This window comes from Musca domestica, unplaced genomic scaffold (assembly GCF_030504385.1).
Source record: "Musca domestica strain aabys unplaced genomic scaffold, Musca_domestica.polishedcontigs.V.1.1 45, whole genome shotgun sequence".
NCBI classification, from domain to species: Eukaryota; Metazoa; Arthropoda; class Insecta; order Diptera; family Muscidae; genus Musca; species Musca domestica.
The window spans coordinates 5,357,773-5,379,315 of record NW_026712335.1 but is presented as its reverse complement, the minus strand read 5'-3'; the positions used below and the strand labels follow the sequence as shown (position 1 = coordinate 5,379,315).

At 34.4% G+C, this 21,543-nt stretch overlaps 1 protein-coding gene across 1 annotated transcript in view; it reads left to right on the top strand.

The window, feature by feature from the left end:
* Positions 1-21,543, top strand: part of LOC101895073 (dual specificity protein kinase splA) — a 152,647-nt gene that overhangs the window by 1,181 nt on the left and 129,923 nt on the right. The window lies entirely within an intron of this gene.

The window sequence follows — 21,543 nt, the reverse complement described above, 5'->3', positions numbered from 1 at the left end:
ACTTGAAATTAACGATGAATAATGTAGCTAAAATCATCAAAATATGGTATATAAGGAGGTGCCGTTAAATTGGAGCTGTGCGAAGACCTGGACCAGCATAGACAATTTTCTGTCACAGGCTGTAGCATCCATTACGAACTTTAAATACCACATCTCAAACAATTTCGGTGGGTATTGTACCTAAAATCGTCAAAATACCGAATAAAAGGAGGTACTGATATATGGGGCCTATACGAAGACCTGGACCCGCACAGACAATTTTCTGTCACAGACTGTAGTTCCCATAACGAACTACAAATACCAATTTTGAAGCAATTCCGGAGAATAATGTCGCTAAAATCATCAAAATACCGAATATCGGGAGGTACCGTTATATGGGGGCTATATGAAAACGTGTACCTACATGGCCCATTTACGAGCTTAACCTGCCTACTGGAAAAATAAACATGTGTGCAAAATTTAAGCCATCTATCTCAATTCATTCGAAAGATAGCGTGATTACAACAGACATACAGACGGACGGACAGACAGACGGACATCGCTATATCGACTTAGAATTTTACGCTGATTAAGAATATATATACTTTGTTGGGTCTGACATGAGTATTTCGAGGAGTTACAAACGGAATGACATTGTTAATATACCCTCCGTAGTATGGTGGAGGGTATAAAAACCCCATAAAATTCTTCCGTTTCTCCAAACTTCACGTATCTCAATAGCTACCAACCTAAGATAGTGTTGAAATATAATATGTCAGTACACTCGTGACTTTGGAAACTATTTGAAAAATATAAATCATGAAGAAATTGAATATCCGGCCATGTTTTCCATATTTTTGACTGGTGTCTCTGTTTTTTGAATCCTACGTTGATCAAGTCTCAGAATTTACAATGCTCAGAATTTACAATGCTGATTTCTATACCTCTCCCACAAGTTACCAAGTAATAGTGAATCTCTTAAAGGACCAAAGAGCCTATATTTATCCAAATGTTATATATTGCAATATTTTTGTCAAAGTATCTCTCACACAGTCTGGTACATCTTTCAATATATGATAGAATATATCCGTCAATTTCCTTTGATATCTCTTAAGCTATAAAAACCTCAACAACTTTGAGAACATTAAATTGGGAAAGAACGGTTACTTGGGGCTATACAAAACGTTGCTAGTGAGAATCTTAATATTTATATAGAATTCGAAATACCAAATAACTTTCGATTCTGCTCTAAAGCTAGTTAAAAAATGCCTTAACTTGGTTAAAACCATTATAATTGGATTAAACTTCAACATGGACTTGGGCTGAGAAATATAAAACGAACGAGTAAAGAAGGACTTAAAGTCGGTCGGGGCCGACTTTATGATACCCTACACCACTTTGCTAATTTAGTAGAGCTCCACATAACAATTAAAAGTTTTTTTATGGGAGAATTTAATCATACACGGTATGATTATAATTATAATTTAAAGTTCAAAAGTCGAAATATGCCGAAGCATTTGTATCTTTTATGTTCGGACTTGTATTGCCCATTTGATATATATGGGAGCTATATTCAAATCTGAACCGACCTTTATAAAATTTGGCAAAGATATTTCTGAGCTGTATTTCATATATTTATTGAATATTGTTGTTACGGAGTACATATTACGGCTGCGGAGGACTAAAATTACAAATCGGATGAACAATATATATGGGAGCTATAGCTATATCTGAGCCGATCTTCACCAAATTGACATAATACTTTCTAGACTCAATTCGGTCGTAAGTGCCAAATTTCATCCCATTTGGGCAAATATTAGACGTTTGGTGCACAATAAAAGGTAAATCAGACGAAGTTATTTATGGGAGATATATCCAAATCCGAACCGATCTCGATAAAATTTAGCAAAGGTATTTCTGAGCTGTATTTGATATATTTCCCCAAATATTGTTGTTACAAAGTGCATATTACGGCTGCGGAGGACTAAAATAAAAAATCGGATGAACAATATATATTGGAGCTATAGCTATATCTGGAGCTTTTTTTTCACACTTATTTTCAGGCCTAATTTGGTTGTATGTGCAAAATTCCATACTATTCGGGCTAATATTACACGTTTGGTGCACAATAAAAGGAAATTCGGATGAAGATATATATGGGAGCTATATCTAAATTTTTACCGTTTTTCTCCAATTTCAATAGGGTTCGTCCTTGGACCGAACGAATGATTTGTACAAAATTTCATCTGTATCGAGTTATAAATGCGAACTGTTCTTTGTTCACAAAAATACATGGACAGACGGACGGACATGCATAAATCGACTCAGAGTGTGATTCTATGCAGATCATCAAAAGGAACTATGGGTCTATCTCGTTTCCTTCTGCCTGTTACAAACAAATGCACAAAGACATTATACCCTGAACACCTTGTGGTGTAGGCTATAAAAATATTTACTTATTATAATTTCTCATTTTACTATTATTTCCCTTATAAAACAAGATTTATCTTACATTTGCATAGAATAAGAATAGAGATCCTATACTAAACATTTTTATAGAATTACTAGCTGAATCCTATGATTTTATATGTATTCAAAATTTAATATGCGAATATTTGTTGGTTTAGAAAAATAAAACAATTTTAAAAATTTAAATTAATAAAAAACGTAATTATTGCATCAAATATTTGAAATCGTCCGAAAATATATATAGGAGCTATATCTAAATCTGTACCGATTTCAATATAATTTGACAAACTTATTTTCTGAGCAAATCCCATCATCACATATTCCAAATTTCATTGAAATCGAACATAGATTTGGTGTTTGGTGCATCAAATAAACGAAATCGGCTGAAAATATATATGGGAGTTATGTCCAAATCTGAACCGATTTCAATGTAATTAAGCAATTTTATTTTTGTTCCAAATTCCGTTACGCATTCCAAATTTGAAGACTGTATCTATAAACGATCAATAGACATGTGCATCCAAAACCTAAATTTTCTGGAGGTACCTCCGATTCTTATACTATATTCCCAGTTCCAAGTTGAATTTTTAAAATTTATATAGCCTGTGTTACTTTAAGGCGATGCTGTAGTATATATTGAAATTCTCAGGAAAATCTGTGCATCAGTTTTCGAGTCCATAGATTACAGGGCAATATCGGTTCTGGGACCTTTCCCACAAACATTTTAAAAAAGGAATAATACAAGTATACAACTATACAACGACGTGGACCTGCATAGGCAACTTTTGTCAAAAGCCATTACAATATTAAAATGCGAAACTTAAAAAAACCGGTGAGTAATGTAGCTAAAATCATCAATATAGGGCTATACCAAAATATACCAAAATGTGGACCTGGGCCTCAATTCTTGTTCTATGAAAATGTGAAATGAAAACTTTTATAAGGGAAAGAAATGTCAAATGAAAATTATTATAGAGAAAATATTTTTTTCTTCATACTTTCATAGAACAAGAATCCAGCCCCTGCACAGACAATTTTCTGCCTTAGGCTGCAGTATCCATTACGAACTTCAAATTTGAACCAAATTTGAAACAATTCCGGTAAATAATGTCGCTAAAATCAACAAAATACCGAATATAGCGTGGTACCGTTATATGGGGGCTATACCAAAACATGGACCTACATGGCCCCGTGTGTCAGATTCAGCTCGGAAATACCTCTGCCAAATAGCTAATACAATTTTTTTAAAGTCATATTATTCATTCTATAGCAATATTATTTTGTGCGAGAGGTACAAGTGTCTCCTTCAAATTTAGTGGAAATCGAGTCAGAGTTTAATATATATCGCTCTGATTCCAATTTATAAGTAATTTCAACCACCTTTTTTAAGAAATATTTTTCAAATTTGGTATTTAAAACTTGCTTTAGATAACAACCCCTGTAGCGGGAAACTGGTCCCATCGCTTTACGGTATGTTAAATATTTTTATACCCTCCACCATACTATGGAGGGTATATTAACGTTTGTAACTCCTCGAATTACTCATGTCAGACCCAACAAAGTATATATATTCTTGATCAGCCTAAAATTCTAAGTCGATTTAGCCATGTCCGTCTGTCTGTCTGTCTGTCCGTCTGTCTGTTGTAATCACGCTATCTTTTGAACGAATTGGGATAGAAGGCTAAAATTTTGCACACGTGTTTATTTTTTCAGTAGGCAGGTTAAGTTCTTAAATGGGCCATGTAGGTCTACGTTTTCATATAGCCCCCATATAACGATACCTCCCGATATACGGTATTTTGATGATTTTAGCGACATTATTCACCGGAATTGTTGCAACTTTGGTATTTGAAGTTCGTAATGAATACTACAGCATAAAGCAGAAATTTGTCGGTGCAGGTGACATTATTTACCGGAATTGTTTCAAATTTGGAATTTGAGATTCGTAATGGATACTACAGCCTATAACAGAAAATTGTCTGTGCAGGTCCACGTCTTCGTATAGAACCCATATAACGGTACCTCTCAAAATTCGGGAACTACAGTCTGTGACAGAAAATTGCCTATGCAGGCCCAGGTCTTCATATAGGCCCCATACATCAGGACCTCCCTATATTCGGTATTTTGACGAGTTTAGGTACAATACCCACCGAAATTGTTTGAGATATCGTATTTGACGTTAGTAATGGATGCTATAGCCTGTGACAGGAAATTGTCTATACTGGCTCAGGTCTTCGCACAGCTCCGATATAACGGTAAATCCCTATATACGATATTTTGATGATTTTAGCTACATTATTCACCGTTTATTTCAAGTTTCGAATTTGAATATTGCAATGGCTAATGGCAAACAATGCCTATGTAGGTCCATGTCGTATAGACCTCAATATAACTGTTTTTTAATTTGTTTATCAATCGATTTCACTGACAAAAATGGAATAGACCCAATACTCAATGCCTATAATATGATTTATTAAGGTTTTCTTTACCTGATGGTAGAGGGTATTAAAAGTTTGACCCGGACGGATTACTGCAATAACCTTATCTGGTATACAGCTACTTTGGCTAAAATAGTGCTAGGACATCAAAAAGCTTTATGGTATACAAAATATTTGGATATTACGACTAAAACAATAAACAAATAAGTTCAAAGCAGGTTCATTTTCCATACCAACAATTCGAAATACGAAAGGAACACTCTTCGCTCAATATAAGAGTTTTTTATTTTTGTCAATTTTTTAAATTTTTTTGGATACATTCCTGAAATGGTGGATCTATATATTCCATTGTGGGAGAGACTCTAAATTAGGTAAAATATTACGATATACCACGTTTGGACCAAATTAGATACACCCTTCGAGAGTTATATTGCATACCAACCAAACAGGGAGGATCTGAGTGAAACGGCTCTAAAAGGCGTGAAACATGTATCGTCCAATATATGTTCCGATACTATTTTTGAAGGTGCGCCTAAAAAAACTAAACTTATCGGGCAAAAAGCACAACTATATGATATTGTGAATCGATGCAGTCCAAATTCGAACGTAACATGTCTGAAGACAAAATTGCGCAAAATTTAATCTTCCTACAACACACGGTTGGACTTTAGCGTGATTATAGCAGACGGACCAAGGGCGGCATCGACAGCGAATTTTACGCCGATTATGAATATATACTTTGTCGGGTCTAAAACGAGTTACAAACCGAATGACAGATTTAATATTCAATGCATGCTATGGTAGAGGGTATAAAAAATATTGGTTTTGTTGAATAAATATTAAAAAAAACAACTGATATCTAATCCTCCAAATTCAAATTTTCAACAAAAAAGCGACGGAAAATCGTCTACAGATAGAAAATATAATTAATGCTAATAGTTAGTCACCCAAACACTTTTATACAATTAGTGGAAAAGAATGTGATAGGTATAATTAATTCTTGGCATCGATTCGAACACACAACAATGGAAAGTGACAGGTTGTCTCTTGAAAAAATACACAATAAGGGGTGACATTTTTTATGAATGGCTCGGGAGCATAGAAACGAGGGTGGTTCAAACAATTCGGGGAGAATAGTATATAGCTGTGCAATAATTTAGTTACCAAGTTCTAAATATATTAAATTCAAATCCAGTTGATCTTTTTTTATATATTAAAGACTTAAATATCAAAAATCCAAATCTGTTTATAGCCAATTTAAACATCTGTCTACACATGAACATTTCATGGCCACTTGAAAACGCCGAACAAAAACAAAACTTACCGGTCTTTATTTCAAAACACATCTGTGATAGTTTTTGCATGCATAAAAGTTAATAGTTTAATGAAGTCATTAAATACAGTCAATTAAATATGTAGTTTACACATAATCACATACATACACACACAAACAAACAACAGCGCTCACAGCCAGACACATTAACACCAAACAATACCGCCAAAAAAAAAAAAAAACGGGCATTTAATGAAAACAATTGATTGTTTTGTTAGGTTGAGATCAAAAAAATCTATTCTATTCTATTTGCCATAACCCAACATAAATGTGTTTATATATCGACGTGAGTTTTGATGCGAAACAAAAAAAAAAAAATCGACACTAGAATGAGTCGCTCGTTCATTATATTGTTTAGGTTTCATTTTGTTTTTATAACTTCTGGTTAATTTTTCAGAACAGAATTTCCAACTAAAAATATATATTTTAACTCTAAACTATTTATTTAGACAATGTCGACATTCTTTTTGGGGCTTCCAATACATTTTTACAGAGTTAGCAAAATTTCAACACTACTCATATGAAAATTATTTTCCACTTCTATACGGCAAATGAAATAGCAGAAAAAAAAAACAAAACTTATTCAGCGGAAATCATTTTATCAGACAATTTATGTTTCTGTAAACAGACATTGCCTCAAAGCAGGTACTCGCATTTTTTTTTTTTTTTTGTGAGACACATAAATGTATTAGGTTGTGGTGATAACCATTCAATAAATTGATTTGCAACATGTTTGATGAAATGAGAGCGTTATTTTCATTCAATCTGTTGATTTCTGTTTAGAATTTGCGATTTTATTTACTTTTCGTTAAATGGAAGGATACAACTAATTATCATTCGAGTCAGACATGAGATCATTCACGAAATATGCACTAGTTGAAAAAATGCTTCTAATCCTAAATTTTATGAACCATGTAATAATCTAGCCGATTTGATAATGTGACACAAATACACACAATACATTTTGAAAGTGTAGTAAAAAATAATAAACAAGTTAAAAAGCATTACGTTCAGCCGGGTCGAACTTTGAATACCCTCCACCATTTGAAACGAATTTGTAAATTTTCAAAAAATAAAATCCTTAAAAAATTTTGTTTACATTTAAAAACAAGTAAGCAAAGGCTACAGTCGAGCGGGGCCGACCGTTGAATACCCTACAACACTATAATAAATGATACAGTTTATATAGGCGAGATACTCGAAAGAATTCCACAAGATATTGTGACAAATAATAAAAGAAAACCATCAGGTTTCGTTCTCTAATTTTGGAATAATAGCAACTTAAACTAATTTGCTCATTTCCAATTTATTGGTAGATGTTGCACTTAAATGGTCTTCCTAGATCCGGAACCAATATTTCCCAAAGACCTGTAATCTCTCAGAAGTGGCAAAAGATTAACATTTGACTGAAACGCATCTATATGAGATACAGACATTTGACTATATTCTTCAACGAAATAGTCAGAAGTGCGTCTTTCCTGTATTTGTGAATTCTCCAAAAAGTCACTGGAATGTACATTTTCGTATTTTGTCTACAAAAGTTGGCAAACTATTTCACACATTGAATATTTTTGGATGGCCATCCGAAACTGCTTGGCTTTTGCAATGTGCGGTAACCCCCATTCAAATGTGCGTGAGGATCGGGCGATAATTACGACCTGCCGACAATTTTGCAGTTTTTTGGTCCATTTCAACCTCTAAATATATGGCGATCATCTCCAAAAAGAGTAGGCTCCTATTCTGACCCTCATCTTATCCCCATGCAAAATTTTGTAAGGATCGGGCCATAAATGCGATCTGTATATGATATCCTTATATCCTAACTACTTAGTTCTGTTAGCTGTAGAAATATTACCAAATGTTTAATTCAAAATGAAAATATGCCAAAAATATGACAAAATTGAGAAAATATGAGAAAATTTTACAAAATCAATATTTTCAGCTTTAGAGAGATGTTTTTATGCGATCTTTTAGACGTTTTTTCTTTCCTGCCAAGAGGCCATTCTGAATTAATGAGAACTGTCGAAATCAGTTCAGCCGTTCTCGACATATAAGAGATCTTTCAAGCATATCTTCTATATATATCACACATATTTTGCTATATATCCGATTTGTTGGATGTTAACATCAATGTAAAGATCAGAAGTAACCTTGTCATGGCTTTGTGATTTCGCCGGGATTTAAAATAGTCGCGGTTTAATGAAAAATTTTGAATTTTTTCAACACAAAAGATATGGTCTATTTTACCCGCTAAATATTATCCGATGACCACCCAATTTGGTAGGCTTCTTCCCCGCCCTAAACACTAGCTACATGCGAAATTTGTCTATAATTGCGACCTGTATAGCTACTGCAAAATTCGACATTTTTTCAGTATTTGGTCCATTTTAACCCCTAAACATTTGGCGATCATCTCCAAAAGCAATAGGGTTCTATTCTGGTCCAAGCCCCACCTACATTCTAAATTTCGTGAAGATCGGGCCATAATTGCGACCTGTAGAGTGATTACAAATTAACATGGACAGACGGACAGACGGACGGACGGACATACATAGCTAGATCGACTCAGCTCGGCGAGCTAGGAAGATCCATATATACTTTCCTATGTGGGAAACCAATATTTCGAGGTGTTACATAATTTTTGGCCCAATCAAACTTATAATACCCCCAACACATAGTGTTGTAGGGTATAAATACCGAATATAGCCGAATATGGTGTCTATACGACGTGGACCTACATAGGTATTATTTGTCATAAGCCATTACTATATATTGAAATTCGAAAACTTGAAATAAACGGTGAATAATGTAGCAAAAATCATCAAAATATCGTATATAGGGAGGTACTGTTATAACGGTCATAGGCTCTAGCACCCATTACGAAGTTCAAATACGACATCTCAAACTATTTCTGTGGGTATTGTACCTAAAAGCGTTAAAATGCCGAATATAGGGAGGCACTGATATATGGGGCCTATACGAAGACGTGGACCTGCATAGACAACTTTCTGTCACAGACTATAGATTCCCATTACGAATTCTAAATACGTAATTTGAGACAATTCCTGTGAATAATGTCGCTAAAATCATCAAAATACCGAATATCGGGAGGTACCGTTATATGGGGGCTATATGAAAACGTGGACCTACATCGCCCATTTACGAACTTAACCTGCCTACTGGAAAAATAAACATGTGTGCTAAATTTTAGCCTTCTATCTCAATTCGTTCGAAAGATAGGGTGATTACAACAGACAGACAGACGGACATCGCTAGATTCTGAGGAGCCAAAAATTTCTAGAAAAACGTCATATAGGTCCACAGAAAAATATAGTCCCTTCATTTTTTAAGTATTGTACAATTCAACCACCGTTCCCATCGCCGTTGGTTGTAGTTTTGTATTTTGAGTTCGGAGCAATAAATTGTATCCTTTTAAACGAAGAGAAGTTCACGTCTATAGTACATGCATAGCCTCCAAACACCGACGTAGTCCTGTTTAAAGAATTTGTTCCAGAAAAAACTTGGGTCGAGCCGAAACACAGATAAAAACCTAATATAAGGAATCTATCTCTTGCATTAGCAGTAGGCTGAAAATAAATTATCTGAAGTCGGATATTATATTTTGTAGTTTTTATACCCTTCACCATACTATATTATTCCGTTTGTAACTCCTCAAATAAGCATTTTATTCTTGATCAGCATACTATTATATTCCGATTTAGCAATTTCCGATCGCCTCTCTGTCCGTCTGTGGCAATCACCCTAGCTTCCGAACGGAATGAAATACGTTGATAAAATTTAATTTAAATGTGTTTTAGGTCAATCGAAATTTTGGTATTGAAAATCGGGTATATAGGTCCTCGTTTTGAAATAGGCCCCATATAACTGTACCGGCAGATTTAAGGTTTTTAAAGTGTTTTAGTATAGATCCCATATAATTGTACCTTCCGATATTCGTTGCTGTTATAATATGAAGGGCTCACAGCTATACCGAACTAAGTCATAAAAACATAATTCGAAGATATTTAGAGGTAAAGTAAATGCACTGCCATTAATTTCTGGAAGGAATATTTTAGTCTACCAAAAGAAAATCTAAAAGTCTATATTCAAAATAACTAATGATATTAATTTAGAATAAAAATGATTTAAATATATTACTAAAAAATATTCAAAAACAAAAAAATCTACTTTGGTTCATTATTACTATGAATAAAATTTCAAGGTTTCACAGCTAAAGCAAACCAAGTCAAAAAATTAAATAAATTGTTCGTTATATGACTAAATATAGTTAACTTAAGCGATTAATTTCCCACTAGTTTCGGAGTTTTATTTTAAGTCATGTCTTGGCTTGGCGGCTGGCAGCTGTGGGTGCTTCTATTGTAATTGACAATCATTGTGATTTTTAGGAAAATAAAATAAATTCAGTGAAAAGGAAAGCCAGATAGACACTATCACACACTCACCACTATGCGACGCGTTTCGCCGTTGGTTAAGCGGCTCATCAGGCATATTTGGTGTGGATGATGGCTTACAAGGGCCGTTCTCTGGAAAGTAGTATATATTTCGAACTTATTGCAAATTAGCATATGCGAATTATACACTAGAAACTCTCCAGGTTCGACTCAAGTTCTATTGGCAGATCTTTTTCACAGCAAAGTTTTGTTTTTGTAGTGATGGATTTTTTTGTCCACAACAACTACATTGCTTCCAATGCATACACTTGTTTTAGTGCTGCTTTAGGAAGACGGGTTAATGGCTCTGAACGTAGAGACGGCAACTTCTAGTTGGCTGCACACCGAGGTCCGCGGTTCAAATCCCACAGCCAGGCTCGGCTGAATTTTTGAGTTTTGCCTTGTTAAGGCGAAGATCATATGTTTTATGATTTATGTGTTTGTTTTCTCTTTCGAGACGAGCTTAATGATCTGAAGCCATCATCCACACCAAATATGCCTGATGAGCCGCTTAACCAACGGCGAAACGCGTCGCATAGTGGTGAGTGTGTGATAGTGTCTATCTGGCTTTCCTTTTCACTGCAAATTTCAGATCATTAAGCTCGTCTCGAAAGAGAAAACAAACACATAAATCATAAAACATATGATCTTCGCCTTAACAAGGCAAAACTCAAAATAAATTCATTTTTTTAAAAAATAAATTAATGTTAACAGGGATAAAGGAAAATTTAAGGTTTCAACTATGGTAGAAATAAGAAGGTAAAGTCATGCAATTATATGTTTAAATTTTTATACCCTTCACCATAGTGTGGAGGGTATATTACATTTGTAATTCTGTTTGCAACACCTCGAAATATACATTTTAGAACCCATAATATATTATTGATCAGCATAAAATTCTATATCGATTTAGCGAGGTACGTCCGGCTCTCCATCTGTTCGTCTGTGGAAATCACTCTAGCATCCGAACGAAACGAAGTAAGTTGATAAAAATTTACTCAAATGTGTATTATGTCTGCAGGACTTTTGGTATTGAAAATGGGCCATATAGGTCCACGTCTTCGTATAGCCCCTAAAATACGGCTACATTCGGTATTTTTAAGATTTTAACAGAATTTTTAATGAATTTTAATTTTTTGAAAATTGTCAAATTTGTACCAAATGGTGGAAGGTATTCAAACTTCGGCCCGGCCTTACTTACAGCTTTTTTACTTGTTTTTTTTTTTTTTTTTCAAAGTTATGCATTTGACAACATCTCATTGTCAAAATGTATATTTATAAATCCATTATACATACAAAACAGATATGGGAACCTGCTTTCTAGGCAGGGAAATTTAATAGAGTAAATTACACAAAATGCAGAGATGGATATGCTTATTTGAAATGACTTTACCTTCTTAATTTTACCATGGTTTCATCAAATATTTACACATAAAAAATTCGTCATTTCCGTCATCATTTTTGGGGATGGCAAATATTGCCCATCTTCATTACTGGAAAAATCACTAGCACTGCTATTAGTACTATCCATTTATAGAAAACACTGATTTTTTTAATATTGCTGAAAACTGAACGACAATAAACACGTACTCACTAATAGTACTGATTCAAAGTGAAACACACTGACTTGGATCATTTTTGCTTTGAAAAAAGTCGAAAATGACAGTCGTTGACTTAGGTTTTTTACCGTCATCTATGGAACGAAACACTTTTTGACATTGTGCTTTACAGGATAAACAGATTTTCCATATACGGGGACATCGGCACTAATTTCAGCATTTTTTATTTTTCATGACTTAGTTCGGTATAGCAGTGAGCCCTCCATATGTGAAAATTGAATGCTTATTCACAATACTAAAGGAATAACAGTTGCTGACTTGTTTCGTGTTTTATGAGAGATATAAAATTATTTAAAATATTGACCCTTTATTGAGAAGGTACCAGAAGAGAAGGAGAGGGGCAATATATCCCATCATTTGTTATTGAAAATATTGAAATGTGTGAAGCTTAGAATGAATCGAATGCTTATGTCTGGTTTTATGAGCATTTCGGTCATTTCAAATTTTAACTCTTTGTGGGGAAGGTTCCCTATATTTCCCATATTCACACCAGCTATTGTTTAAGTATAAATATTGCGAAGTGTGAAATTTGAAGAGAATTTGATTTCGCACTTCGCTTTTTATGATCGTTTCGGTTACTCAAATTTGTGACTCTTTGTGGGGGAGGTAGCCGAAGGAGGTGACCGATATTGTCCATCTCCGAACTCGATCTAAGTTTAACAATAATATTACGATGTACCAAGTTTGGACCGAATCGGATACTTCCTTCGAGAATTATCGTGCGTAACAGCCAGTCTGTCCGACACCCCTAGATCGACCCCAAATTTCCTTAAACGGATTATGTCGAAAAGGGACCTAGTGTTTAAAACGGTTATTTCGTTCAGGCACGTTTTGACCATATCAAATGATGTATACCTTCTATTGCCACATATATGACATAGGGTATAATGATACTTCCTGCAAATTAATAATCATTTAAACCATACAAATTACAAAGTACACGTTTATAGGACTATGTTCTCTTTTAACAATATTCTTAAAAATAAACGAAAATTATCTATGGAAAAAAATTCTTTTAAAATCCTCAATTATGAATAAATTATTATGGCAATAAGAATCCGTTTTCATTCTTTAAAAAAAATACACGAATTTGGTTCTGATAGTCCGTAAAATAATTGTCTTGAAAAGTATAGGATTTTGTCTCTTAAAGGCAACTTGAAAATAATTAACTTCAAAATAATATCGCCAAAAAATATACCTCAAGTTAGCAATAGTATATAATATGTCCTATTTATTATAAAATAAGTTATAAATTTCCTATTACATTTCTCATACACCATTCAACACACATTTCTCACTTTATCCATGTTCTTATTCACCCCACCCCAATACACAATTACAATATTCAAAACAAAGGAATTTTGCGCGGTGCAGCACTGTAAACTTCGAAGAAAAGTGCAAAAATTAAAAAAAAAAAAAAAATACGCTTATATTGAAAGCCACTCAAATCACAACGTAATATCTAGCAGGACGCTCTACCACCAGATGTTTTATATCAAACGTGTGTATGTGTGTGCAGGTCTTTGCCAGTGTAGAATAGGCGCTTTGTTCATATTTGCTAGGAATTCGATTGGCGGAATTTCTGCTTTGTGTGCTTAGAGATAAATATATAACGCGAAGTAAATTTGCAGTTTGTACTATTTATTCGACAGCAAATTTATGGTTCATTATAATATCGCCGGCATGTTTTTCTGCGTTGCTCCTTTTTTTTTTTCTTTTGGAAATTTTCATCGTAGAATTTATGATTGTAGCCTATGAAAAGGTGATGACCAACCGAACGGTGTTGGCTGTTGTAAAATTTTATTTTAAATATTTCAACAGAATAAAGGTGAATTTATGAAATTGTGAATTTTTCGAAGTAATAAGAAAAAATCGGTGCAAGTATTTGGAAAATGTGCACAATTATTTACACCCTCAAGGTTATTGGGTAATTTATAGATTACTCTGAAATGTGTGGCCTTAATTTTGTCTAGTTGAAATATACAGATAGTTCATGTAAACTTTATGTAAAATAAGTCTTTGTAGCTTTAAATCAAAGTTTGATTGACTTGGTGTTTAAAAGAGAGAATACATTTGTTTGGAGGACATTGATGTTCCAAATATTAATATGTGTAAATATATTTTGTAGTATGCCGCAATGGCGACCAGAAAAAAAATTCAACACTGGAAATGCAAATACCAAGCAATGACTGATTCATCAACGTCCAGACGAAACGGTTGAAGCTAAAATCTTGAAAATTTGGTGAGGATCACCCTTGGTTCGAAGGTGTCAGATAAGGCTGGTATTTTTTTTTTAAATTCCTTTACATTTGATGCATCTGGAATTCTAAAACTTGAAATTAACATTACTGGCGGAGTGTAGGATTGGGAAATGTTTCGAAATGTTTACTTATGTTCACGAAAAGTACTAAATTCGGTACAATTTCGATTTGGATGATCCGATAGAGCTATAGTATTGTGGGACTGAAGTATGCATGTAGTTTTAGGTAATTCGTACTTATATGTACTAGATGGTACTGACTTTGGTACAATTTAATTTTGAGAGAACTGGCAGAGTTGGTATCCCGAAATTTTGAATTTGTTTACTATTGCATTCTATGATGTAGGTAGTTATGGAAATTTATACTTACGTGTGCTGAATGGTACTAAATTTGGAAGAAGTTAAAAATAAGACTGTTGGAGTGTGGGATTAGGATTGGTTTTTATATTCGTATGTACTATACATGAGATGAGATAAAAAAACTGCAACAATGTCAAAAGCCTAATTTTTCCTTTTCTTTTAATTTTTATTGAGTGAAAGCAAAAAATGTCGGAGATAGCATCACATTTTAGAATAAGCTTAGAATTGTTCGAATTGGTAATCTTTGGCACGAATTATGACCTTCAAACGGCCAATGAAACCGTCAAACGATGTCCGAATAATGGTCCAACGGATTGGTATTCGGAGATTGGGGGCCATTGCGCGCTAGAAATAAAGCCAGGAACCTAATTTTGTAACCATTCTTGGGTGGCGCGTGGTGCTGAGCCTTGTTGGAATGTCCAAGGTCTTTGGTCAAAATATTTACGTGCCCCAGAATATTTTCGGGATAATATTCGGAGTGGAGAGCGACCATCGGCTGTTATGGTGGCCCCCACCATCTCCATGGCTGGCGCTTGAGTTCTGGTGGTCAACCGAAGGTGCACATTTTCAGCTGACCTCTTTGGCAAGTAAACACGATCATTTTGTTGGTTTACAAACTGCTGGACAACGAATGTTTTCTCATCGGAGAAAACCAAATTCGGCAGTTCACCACTTGCGGCCAAGCGAAGCAACTCTTTAGCTCTTTTGAGTCTATTTTCTTCCTGCTGCCCTCAGTCCCCGGTAGTATTGTGGGACTGAGGTATGTAGGTGGTTTTGGTAATTTGTACTTATGGTACAATTTAAATGTTGAAAGAACTGATAGTTTTGGAATCCTGAAATTTGGAAATAAGAATACTATTGGATTGTATGATGTGGGTAGTTTGGGACATTTATACTTAGGTGTTCTAAATAGTACTAAATTTGGTAAAAATTGGATTTGAGTGAACCAATAGAGCTGGTATCCTGAAATTTAAAAATAAGATTACAGTCGGAGTGTAGGATTGGGAAAGAAGGTTGCGTTGGAATTTTTATACCCGTATGTATTATATGGTACTAAATTTGGTACAATTTTTATTTGAGCGAAATTTAAATTGAATTGATATGGAATTTTTAAATGTTGGTATTGAGGTCTCTGCTGGTGAGTTTCGAAATACGTTCGGCAAATGTACGAGAGGTACTGAATATTTTTTTTTTATCGCTTTAACGGATACTGCTTGTAATTTGAAATTTGGTATTAAGATCACTGTTTGTGCGTACGGTTGAGATTTGGAAGTGCTGTTGGAAATACCTACTAAATGGTGCTAAATTTGGTATTTGGTGAAAGCTCTGACTTGGAATTCATACATTGAGGGGAGATTTGGAAAAAAGTACGAAAAATACTAAATACTAACTTTGGTATTTGGGGAAGGAATATAGCTATAAATCTGAATTTTGAGAGATTTGCAAGTGGTTTTGGAAATACGTACTAAATGGTACTAAATCTGGTATTTGGGGAGGGCATTGATTTGGAATTCATATATTGAGGGGAGATTTCGAAAGACGTACCAAAACAGTATGAAGCTTTGGTAGCTTTGGTATTTGGGGAAGGAATATATCTGAAATTTGGATAGACAAGGTAAAGGGTTATTCGAAATTCGAACAATACGTGTACCATAAGTACTTAAATGCACTAAAATTGGTACGATTTGTAATGAAGATGCACATCGAAGGTATATAAAAATCTGAACCGATCTCGATAAAATTTGGCAGAGGCATTTCCGGACTGTATGTGATGTCCGGCATCAAATATCATTGTTGTGGAGTGCATATTATGCATGTGAAGGGCTTCAATACCAAATCGGATGAAACATATATATGGGAGATAAAGGGATATCTGAACCGATTTTCATCAATATTTGAAGTACTTCAGCGCCGACATTTAGTCCACTTGGGCTGATATTAACTATTTGGTGCACAATAAACCTGAACTCGGATAAAGATATATATGGGAGCTATATCCAAATCTGAACCGATCTTGACAAAATTTAAAACACCTATTTCTGAGATGTATCTGATTTCTGGTACCACATGTCATTATTGTAGTGTGCACATTAAGTACGTTAGGGACTTAAAATCCCAAATCGGATGAAAGATATATATATATGGCAGCTGTAGGTATATCAGATCCGATTTTTACCAATATTTGAAATACTTTTTTCTGGGCTGAATTCCGTCATAAGTGCCAAAATTCAGTCCATTTGGACATATTGGCCACTTGGCACATAATTAACCTGAAATCGGTTCAAGATACATATGGGAGCTATATCTAAATTTGAACCGATTCTCACAAATTTCAATAGGGTTCATCGTTGGGCAAAACAAATATTGTTTGGAAAATTTCATTTCAATCGGATAATAAATGCGACCTCCATTTTGTTCACAAAAATACATGGACAGACGGACGGACTGGCATGCATAAATGACTCTGAAAGTAATTATATTAAGATCCTCCAAAGTAACTATGGGTCTACTTCGCTTTCTTCTCCATGTTACCACTATGTAATTTAGGATATAAAAAGAACTAAATGGCATTAAATGTGATATTTATGGATGGAATGGAGGTGGTAATCTAATATGAATGTGTATTGATAAATTGTGGTCTTTAATAAAATGCATTCAAATTGGGGTGAAATATTCTCAAAAATAAATAAATAAATTCATTTAATATAAATTCCCAAGTCCGCATGCAAAATAATATTTATATGAGTTTTTTTTTTTTTTTTTTTTGAGAAAATATTTGGTATTTGGATAGCTGTTCGTTTTTCAGTTAGTATACTAACATTACCAATTCCACTACCACAACATATATATTCCAACAACTACATATATGTATATTTATGTTTGTCTGAGTTAATTGATCAACTGTCAAAAACATCCCTCCCTACTGTAATTAAGGATAATGCGATTTAAATGTATGTAAAATCCACAACCAAGAAAACAACTACAAATTCAAACCATAGCAACGTCAAGATGTCATCTGCTTATCAGATGTCTGGCAAATGATTTTCAATACACGGAGATAAGAAAAAACATGTTGTTTTTTAAAACTTATCTCAATCACAAAAATTCCTTGAAATCTACTTCATGACAAAATTCTTACAATTAAATTTAAACGAAAGACACACACACTCATACATACAACTTTAAATATTCCAAATAATAATAATATTATTACTTTGATGATGATTATCAGTTAAAGTCAGCATAAAAACTAAACAAATTATAAGTTCATTTATCATTAAATTAGCATATTACGCCCCGTTCGTAATGACAACAACCATGGCAATAACTACAACAAAACACACACAAACGATGACAAAACAAATACCGATACAAAACGGATATCCTAGGGAAACAGTAGTTTTCCGAGCATAGGAAAACCCTTAGCTGACATTTCCGTCTGTACGTCTCCCCCACCATCTTACCCCTATCTCTCGACCACCCCCCGTCTGCTGCCGTATACCGTCTAATATACCGTTTATTGCCTTTGTAACAGTTGTTTTGATGTTATCATGTCACGTCAGAAATGAAATGAAAGAGAGCGACGATAGGCAAATCTATGGGATTTTATGCATGTTTAACATTTCATTTTCATTTGCTTGACTCGTAAGTTGGGTTCCTTTTGGGGTACATGTGAGTGTGTGTGTCTGTGTGATTGTTTGTTGTCTCGGTGGTGTGTCTGTTTGTGTTGTTTCGTTTGACTAACGATATAATTGACAAAACAAATCGCATTATACACTCGAGAGTAATGCAGAGTAGTAGAAGAAAAAATCGTAAAAGGATTTGTTCGAATTTATGCAGTTGCTAGAGAGGATAAAGAAGGGAATATTTCATTTATGTGTTTACAAATACTTCCCCACAGTAAAAGAAGTACATTTTGTTTGTAATTTATAAAACCAACTTTTTCGATGATCTGCATTCATAGGTGTCATTTAACCTACGGAAAACCTGCAACCAGTAGAAGAATCCTATAAGAAATTTTAAAACGAATTTCAAATGGTTCCTCCGTCAGCGCACAGCAAAAGCTTGGTAGGCCTGTGGGCTACTTTCTGCAAAGGTCCCAAAAATACTAAATATTTTCTCAAAATTCTTGTTATATTTGAAAATATAATTTTTCCAGTTAATAATGAGATATAATCTTATTCAAATGGCTACATCGGCTATTTATAGAGTAGACTTCACGTTCGATCCAATTTTGAAGCACATTTTCAGTTGTTTGCAACTATATTCACCAATGACGTCACGAATATTGTCCTCTAAGGCGTCAATTGTCTCTGACTTCTCGGAGAAACTCTTATCTATGATGGCCCCCTAACAATAATAGTCCTATGGTGTCAAATCGTAGATTCGTGGTGGCCAGCCGATTTCAGCTTTGCTGCTAATAATGCGATTTTCAGAAACAGAGCGCAAACCATTAATTGTAGCTTTGGTTTAGTTGAACCCAAATGTTTTCAAATGTTGTCTCTTCAGTTTTGGTGCACAAAAATTCGTTCAACATAAAGTAATGGCCACTCTTTGCTCATATAAAAAAGGTCCAATTATGCCTCTGGACCAAAATCTGCACCATACTGTAACTTTTTTTTGTGCATTGGTTTTTAATGAAAGTGTGCGGATTTTCTGTGAACAAATGTGGCAATTTTGTTTTCAAAATCCGTAACCACTTTTCGCACACATCCTGCAACATTACCATGATTTTCAAAGTCGAGTCTCAAAAATTCCCAGCATCGCCCAATCATATTCGTTCAGCGAAAGAATGAACTAACTACATTTCAAATCAGACATGAGCTAAGTGTTACCATTTTCAAAGTAAACACAAGTTGAAAAAAGTTAGATGGCAGACCCATTTTTAAGAAAAATATCTGAACTATAACTTCCGTCTATTCTGATATTTGGAAGGCCTTTGAAAGAATATCTCTATGAAATTTTTGGCCAATAGTATACAGATAATTCAGTATACAGAAGATATTGCATCAGATCTTAAAAAATATCCAATGGAAACCCACAAAAGACATTGGATCTATAGAAGTAGCCAAAAAGTTTTCGGTCAATTGAAACCCTATTAAATATTTCTTTGGTCTATGGAAGAACTCTAAATAATCCTCAGTTAATATTAGACCCCTTGAAGATTGTTGGTCTATTAAAGACTTGTCAAATGTGTTTGGCCAAAAATAATTCAGTATTTAGAAGACCTATAAAAGGTTTTCGTTCTGTGAAAAAGTCTTTCTTCAAAAGAAAACTTCAAAACGTCTTGTTTAAATAAAAGAACTATAACAGCTCCTCGACCTAACAAAAATTTAAAGATCTGAGGTTCATAAGACATCAGCCTTCGGACTTCAGAAGAATATATCCTTAGCCTATAATGAACCTCTAAAAGGTCTCCGGTTTATGTAAAACCATTTGTCTATAGAAGTCTGCGTTCTATAGAGAACTCTAAAGTTCATCAGCTTATAGAAACCCTTTATAGATCCTCGGCCATTGAAAGAACTCCAAAAGGGCTTCAGTCTATAGTGGACCTTTAAAAGGTCTTTGGTCTATGGGATTATCTGTCTATGTAAGACCAGCAAAAGGCCTTTTGACTTTAGATGATCTGCAAAAATCCTCAATCTATTGAAAATCTTTAAATGGTCATTGGTTTATGAAATACCTCTAAAAGGGTTTTGGTTTATAAAATTTCTTTGAACAACTATTTACCTTAAGAAGATCTACTTTAAGTGTTCGATCTATAGAAAACTTTTTTAAAATCCTCGGCTAATGAAATAACTCAAAATGTTCTCCGGTCTATTGAAGACCTTTACAAGATCGTTGGTCCATAGAAATCCTGTGCAAGATATTCGATCTATGGAAATGATCCTAAAGATCCTCGTTCTCTGTAAGACCTACGAAAGGCCTTCCTAGTCTTATAAAATACCTCTAAAAGGACTTCGGCCTATAGGAAACCTGTAGAAGGTATCGGTCCATATAAGATTTCAAAAAATCTTCTCTCTGTTGAAGACTTGCGAATAATTTTTTGTCTAATGAAGACTAAAAAAAGGTTTTCGGTCTGCAAAAAGTCGTTAGTTTCTAACAAGTAAAAAAACATTAAGTTCGGCCGGGCCAAACTTTTAATACCCTCCACCTTAGGGTAAAAAAAACATTAGAAGAAATGTGGCAAAAACCATTAAAATGCCGATTATGGGGAGGTACCGTTATATGGGGGCTATACCAAAACGTGGACCTATAATTACAATGTTTCGCCACCGGAGCTGGAACCCATTATGACCCACAAATACCAATTTTTAGACAAATCAGTGAAAAAATGTGGCAAAAACCATCAAAATACCGAATATCGGGAGGTACCGTTATATGGGGGCTATATCAAATCATGGACCCGGGAGGTACCGTTATATGGGGGCTATACCAAAACGTGGACCTATAATTACAATGTTTCGCCACCGGAGCTGGAACCCATTATGACCAACAAATACCGATTTTCAGACAAATCCGTGAAAAAATGTGGTAAAAAAACTAAAATACTAAATATCGGGAGGTACCTTTATATGGGGGCTATACCACAACGTGGACCTATACATGCAATGTTTTGCCACACGCTCAGTGA